At 44.5% G+C, this 7,262-nt stretch overlaps 1 long non-coding RNA gene across 1 annotated transcript in view; it reads right to left on the reverse strand.

Annotated features, from left to right (window-relative positions):
* Positions 1–5,574, reverse strand: part of LOC142826481 (uncharacterized) — a 124,294-nt gene extending 118,720 nt beyond the window's left edge. The window contains exon 1 of the long non-coding RNA XR_012900646.1: positions 5,459–5,574. This is a non-coding gene — a long non-coding RNA (uncharacterized LOC142826481). The remainder of the gene's footprint in view (positions 1–5,458) is intronic.
* Positions 5,575–7,262: the final 1,688 nt, after the last annotated feature.

The raw sequence follows: 7,262 nt of genomic DNA on the forward strand, positions 1-7,262 counted from the left end.
CACACTCAAGAGACCATGGCTTGCCTCCCACCAGAGTCAGATCCCTTGGTTGCATTCCACAACCTTTGGGGAAGCAGGTATTAACCTCAACACATGCTGCACTCAGCAATGAACCAACACTTTTCTGGGCAGTGATAAAAGCTTACCTAGCAAAAGGGACAGATGAAGGCCCTATAGGGGCTCTCGAATACTCCCCTCCCCAAGCAATAATACAATCTACTGAGTCCCCAACAGCTAGACAGACAGATTGACCCTCACTAATCTAAGAGTCTGAACTGCCCCATCCCTGACAACGCAGTCTCTTTGCACCAAAACAGGGCACCCTTGCCACTGCTTGGGAGCAGTGTGAGCTCAGAGGGTGATTCCTGGCCTCTGCCATGTGGAGTGTCCTTCTCCATGGTCACAGTGCAGTCAGGTCATCTCTCTGGATCTGGATCCCTCTACCAGCCTGGCTGGGATCTGGTCCCCTCTCCTTAGACCTAGGCTGCGGTTGTGCATTCTTCTCCTACTGCCAGCAGCAACACCACACACTCTCTCCGCATTTGCCTGCTTCTTCGCTTTAGCCCACCCCCATGCCACCCAATTTCCTGTCTGAAGCTGAGCAGGGCTGGGCTCCTGCTGTACATGGAATTCCTCTCCCCCATAAGGGATGAGCAGGAAGTTGAGGGTGGGGTTTCAGCCCTGTCCCCTCACCAACCAGGGTTCTGCAGTCAGGTTTCCTCACTGCCTGCCCCCCAATAAAGCAGGGTACAGGGGCATTGGAACAATTTTTGTAGTGGAGGTACCGAGAGCCATCGAATCAAACTGTAAACCCTAGATATAATGGAAACCACTTCAAGCTGCCCTCCCTTTAGTTCCAGCACCTATGGCAGGGTGTGTGGGGACGAGGGTGGCCCTTTCCTCTTGTAGCCATGCAGTAACAGGTGTGTTGTGAGCAAGACACGAGAAGTCATTCTTCCGCTCTACTCTGCGCTGATTAGGCCTCAGTTGGAGAATTGTGTCCAGTTCTGGGCACCACATTTCAAGAAAGATGTGGAGAAACTGGAGAAGCAGAGAAAAGCAACAGGACTGATTAAAGGTCTAGAGAATATGACCTATGAAGAAGACTGAAAGAATTAGGCTTGTTTAGTTTGGAAAGGAGAAGACTGAGAGGGGACATGATAGCAGTTTTCAGGTATCTAAAAGGGTGTCACAAGGTGGAGGGAGAAAACCTGTTCTCCTTAGCCTCTGAGGATAGGACAAGAAGCAATGGGCTGCAGCAAGGGAGGTTTATGTTGGACATGAGGAAAAACTTCCCAACGGTAAGGTGGTTAAACACTGGAATAAGTTGCCTAGGGAGGTTGTGGAATCTCCATCTCTGGAGATATTTAAGAGCAGGTTAGATAAATGTCTATCAGGGATGGCCTAGACAGTACGAGGTCCTGCCATGAGGGCAGGGACTGGACTCGATGACCTCCCGAGGTCCCTTCCAGGTCTAGCATTCTATTCTATGTGGAGTGGGGGTTTCTGTGACAGAATAGCGAAAGGAATGTGACCAATGATATCTGCTTGGTTAATTACACTTCCTAACCCCCACACAGCATCTCCCCTGCTGCATCATTCTGCTGATTGAGCTGGAGGAGTGGGACTGGAAAGACTGAGCATGTTGAGAAGTCAAGGGAGTGTAATTAACCAGCTAGGAAGGGCTGACGTGCTTCACATGATTAATCTCAGTTATTCTACTCAGCTGTGGAGTGGCGCAGCACTGAGGGTGAAGGGAAGAGCAGGCCAAAGGGAATGCTAGCATGGCCTGCCAATACACACCAGCTCCAGCATACAATCATGGGAAGAGCAAAACACTAAGGTCCATGAAGAATAGAACAATTCTGCATTCTAGGCTGGTAACCATCCCTTAAAACAGGGGTGGGGAACCTTTTTGAGTTGGGGGGCCGCTGACCAACAGAAAAATCAGTCGAGGACTGCACACAAGTGACAGTACAGCGAGAAGCCGCTGTCTGAGAAGGAGAAAGACAGTCCCCATATTCCCCTTGCACAACAGAGACTAGGGGGACCCAAGTTAGTAGATTTTGTGGGTTCCAGCCCTGCGGGTGGGTGATGTTCCCTAGTGCTGAACCTCAAGGGCTGGATTAAGGCAAGCCGGGGGGCACATCTGGCCCCTGGGTCTGATGTTCCCCACTGCTGCCTTAAAACCTCAAAGTCCTCTGTGGAAAAGAGAAGTTTGTGTTCCAGTATGGATGATAAAAAGCCATAAAAGGGGCAAATAGTCACTTCTCCAATCCAATCCAGCATGTAACTAAGGAACTCGGGTATGAAATAGCTTTCCCTGCTAGTAAAAGAGGTTTTTATGGTTGTTTTCCACTCCAAACCATCCTCCCAATTCTTTGGTTTGGGGGGGGTTCTCTCTGCACTCTCATGTGGTACAAACTAAGGGAGAAGAGAGAAAGAAAGAGAGAGAGAGAGAATAGTTCCACGTTGCTACAAAGGGAAGCTGAGACAGCTGGTGGATTTTCTATTTTTTCCAGTCCCCTTCATGCTCAGGCAGAGCCAAGCGGCTGGAACATGTTTTACTGGCAGACCAGGGTTCATATAAAGTGATGTTTCACATGCTCGACTGGGTCTAATATGACTGCAGCAGACTTCGTAGCTCCTTGAAGTCTTTTTTTTTATAGGACAGACTTATTCTTATTTACTAACCAAACTCTTGCAGGGTTCCTGCTGAGAAATCTGAATGTCATCCTTAATGTTCAAGAGATGGGTTCCACCCCAAATGTATGACATTTTGTGTCTGATTCCATGCTCAACTCGTAAAGGCCTTACATGAAACTGTGGAGATATTCAGTATGCATGTTGCTTTAGGGTTCTAAATATATGTGGACATATAAAAACAGGTTGATTTCCTTATTTTACATATCATTTTTGAAGGGTAAGAAGAGTAAGCAGAGCCTAGGACTGGGCAAGGATATTATAGACTCTCTGAGACAGACTGGCTTGCTGCTGGAGGGTAGTCAATCCTTATTACAAAAGAATAGTGATAGAGATGCAGCTGAGTTAGTCTGGTCTAGCTGAAACAAAAGACAGGACTATGCAGCACTTTAAAGAGTAATACGATGGTTTATTAGGTGATGAGCTTTTGTGGGCCAGACCCACTTCCTCAGATCAAATTGTGGAAGAAAATTGGCACAACCATATATACCAAAGTGATACAATAAAAAAAAAGTGAACACATATAATTGACGAATCAGATTTAAGAACAGAGGAGGGGTGAAGGGGGAAGGTTTGTGTCTGTGAGGTAATGACATTAGGGATGATAATTGGGGAAGCTATCTTTGTAATGTAATGGAGATAATTGGCATCTTTGTTAAGACCCATACGTAAAGTGTCAAATTTAAGCATGAATGACAGTTCTGAGGCTTCTCTTTGAAGTCTGGAGTTAAAATCTCTTTGAAGCAATATGCATGTTTTAAGGTCATTGAGAGAATGGTCAGTCTGGTTAAAATGGCAAACAACAGTTTTCTCTCTGTGAGAGAGCCTGATGTCTGTTTTATGTGCATTGATTCTTTGGCAAAGTGTATGAGAAGTTTGTCCAATATACATAGCAGACGGACACTTTAGGCACATGATGCCATCAATTTTATATGTGTTCACTTTTTTTATTGTATAAAAAAGTGGGGAAGCGAGTAGTAACTCGACAACTCAAAAAGTCTAGGCTTATCAAGTAGTTCACTACTCAACTAATTGCTTACATCCCTAGCAGGGACTAAGCTAGGGTTGCCAGGCATTCAGTTTTTGACTGGAACGCCGGTCAAAAAAGGACCCTGATGGCTCCAGTTAGCACTGCCGACCAGACATGCTAAAAATCAATCCAATATCTAACTCCTTTTGTTCATTCAGGCCTTAGTGCCTCTGTAAAACAGTGGTAATAGTACTTCACTACCTCACAGGAAGGTAGTGAAGAGAAATACATTACCGATTGTGAGGTGCTCGGATACTAAGGCAGGGGGGCCAGGTCCATTGGGTCATGCTGCCATCTTTCTGTCACTGCTTGATTGTTCCCTTCACTATATATTGCCTTTTTAGGGGCCATGCCTTCAAGAAGAACAGCTTTTAGAACTGCGCTTGTGTGAACTGTTGTTTGTATAGCAGTGGATACACAGAAAGAACTGATACAAATGCCTGTGAGATGACATCATGAGTGGCGCGAATGTGTCAGTCTGGCTGTTGTCAATACTGCTGACCGAGTTCCACAGCATTAAGACAATACAGCACACAATGGAACTCTAAAGACCATAAAGCTGTCTGCGCTGGACATCTGACTTTCCCTTTCTTCCACGAGGAATTCATCTGCCAGTAAATGATGGGTTTCATATGCTTCACTCCTTTATTCAGTCCCTGCTCAGGTGGACAGGTGACTTGGTAGACTTTATTTTTAAAGTGAGCTGCTATTTAAAGGAACTTACACATGCTTAGTTTGGATATGAAATACCGATGAGCCTCTTTATGTGAACTGAGTCTAAATACCGAATCTATCAATCTCTCCCAAACCTGGATGCTTCTCTGAAGCCCATTCATAATCTCTGAACTGCTCGTGGGAACAGGCTCCCAAAAGAGATTTTAAGTACTTCTAGTTTCTGGTCAGGCTACAAACCCCCAAGATCAGCATTTCTTGCAGTATAACAGCATTTCCAGTCCCCAGTGGAACACATGTGGTGTATGGAGGAGGGAAAGTGAATTAAAGGCTTTTATAAACTTTAATAAAGTTCAGGTTCAGTTCAAGTTTTAGGGGAATTCACAGGCAGGAAGATGAGTTGTCTTATCCAAAACAGTTGTCCCATCCCTAGCTTTCAGTCTGAAGTGCTGCCACAAAAGCATTTACTGTAGGTATGTAGACAAAGAGCACAGTGCCTGGGCCACTTCAAATAGCTCAAGCCTCAATAGGAAGGGTAATGGAGAGAGAAGACTTAGGACAAAAAAAGAAAACTTTTCAAGAGGGAAAAGTAGATGCTCAGACACCTTGGTGACAGGTATGATATCGGATAGAATAACTAGCCCTACAGAGAGAAAACAGTTTGAGACTGTTCATTTTTTAGGTTAATTACTTAAGGTTTAATTCTGTTTGTTTAAAATGGCATTTATGGCCCTCATACATTTCACCATCTTTTACCAGAAGTAAGACAACATCATTGCACCCCTCCTTACAAGCAATGAGAGATTATGCTCTCATTCTTTCCTTTCTGACTTTAGCCTTTAAGAAATGTATCACCAGTTGTGGCTAGTGGGATTTAGTTAGATGCCTATTACAAAAAAAAAAGTCATTAAGTGGTGTAGCTCCGAACAGAACCTGTAATTTGGAAACGGTTTTAAAAACAAGGTATTCATTTCCTATTCTTGCCTGCTATCCGTGTCAGGCAAACAAAGCTCTTGTCTCCTTGACAACTAGGACACAAACAACAAGCTTTACCTGGTTCATCTTTGGCATTGTATCTCAGTTAGCTGTAGATTTGCGGGTGCCAGACAGAAGCATTCCCATCAAGGGAACATTATTTATTGCTCTGAATTCTCCCTCTGAGAGCAAAGAGATTTTTTAAAGAAAAGATACTAAAACGGCCAAGTCACTTGTTAATGCTGTCCATGCCAAAATAAACTTGTGCTTTCTGGCTGAAACATCTGTCAGGTGACTGATTACACTTTCTATTTTTAGGTCTCCAAGATAAAGCTGCTCCTCGCATAGGTGAAGTTATAGTATGCCATTTCTTGTATGCTACAAATGCCCCAACCATGTGCTATAAGAGGGACACTGGATGCCTTGTTGGTTTGTCATATCAAATGCCATCCTATATAGTTGGCAATTATCTAATCTGGAGGTGTGTTTTGTCTATCTAAGGTGTTAGACAAATCCAGGAGGTGTAATTTGGAAGTCATCATTTAAAATACCTGAGAACCCCAGGTGTGTCGTAAATTTAAGAACTCTCTAGTCCCAGCCAGCTAAAATACTAGGAAAGCAAGGCCATTTTCTAGACAATGAGTACGGGATGCTATGAAAAACTATCCCCTCACCTGATGATCCAAGGATAAGAAGCACAGAAAGTCAATTATCGGCTTTCCTGATTGGAACCAAGATACTATGGTCCCAGAATGAGAGGACAAATCAGGTTGAAATAAAGTGTTTAAATTCTTATCTTCTCCTCCTTTGCACAAGGTGCTCACTTATCGGCACATAACCATGCAGGTGTGGACATACCTGAGAGACTGTACGTACCATGCAGGACAGAATATTCTTGTGCAAATAACATCCCACTGTTCTGTACAATATTTTATCAAATGCTTATCAAATCTGGTTTAAAAATAGCTCAAGCAATACGACTTCCACTGCATCCCTTGGGAACATATCCTATAGTCTAAGAGGTCTTATTGTAGCTAAACAATTCCTCTTCTTTGATGGACTTACATTGATCGCATCCTTGTGGATATATTTTTTCTATTCAGTGTTGAATCAAGAAGTATGTATTATCACTGAGTTCGATAGCTTCTGCTAGCAGAACCCTGGCACATGAGCCTTGGTTGCAGACAGCTGTTCTAGTGGAAGAATAAAGAAGGGGTTACATCAGCACTGACTGTTTATGAGCTTCCTCAACCAGATGATTCACAGCTGACCAGTGGGAGTGTTGAGAGAAACTCAGGTGGGGTGGGCGACTAGGTTCCCTCTACGCTGTGCACCTGTGTGCTCATGCAGCAGTTTTCTGAGCTTTGCTCAGAAGCTTAAAGCTCCCACACAGGCAGGGAGCTCAGCTGATTGGAAGGTGGGGGGGGACATCTTACCGAGCAAGCAGCTAAATGGAATTAGCTGCCTGCTTGAACTGAGGAGTTCCAAGAGCTGGTAAAAAGAGAGATAAGGAAACAGATAGTGGCTGGGAGGACAGGGAATGAGTGAGTGAGTGAGTGAGTGAGTGAGTAATTAACTGGCTGATGAGGAGTCATAGGGGAGGGGGATTTAGAGTGTCCCTCTGCAGAAGGAGAGAGAGGCAGAAACTCAACACTCTCATGCCTCCTGGGAAGGGGAAGATAAGGGGATGACTGCATAAGGTAGATGGAAGAAAGAGAGGATGAATGGGTGCTGGCATCTGAGCAGTGAGGTGGAGGGAGGTGGCAATTTGTTTGGGGTGTCTGACTAGCTGCAGTCCTCTCTGTCTGACTGAATGCAGTGAGGGAACAGGTTGCATGGGAAGTGTGTGTGCCAGGACATTTGCATAATTGCATTTCAAACA

The sequence above is a fragment of the Pelodiscus sinensis genome, chromosome 1 (genome assembly GCF_049634645.1).
Source record: "Pelodiscus sinensis isolate JC-2024 chromosome 1, ASM4963464v1, whole genome shotgun sequence".
In the NCBI taxonomy this organism is placed as follows: Eukaryota; Metazoa; Chordata; order Testudines; family Trionychidae; genus Pelodiscus; species Pelodiscus sinensis.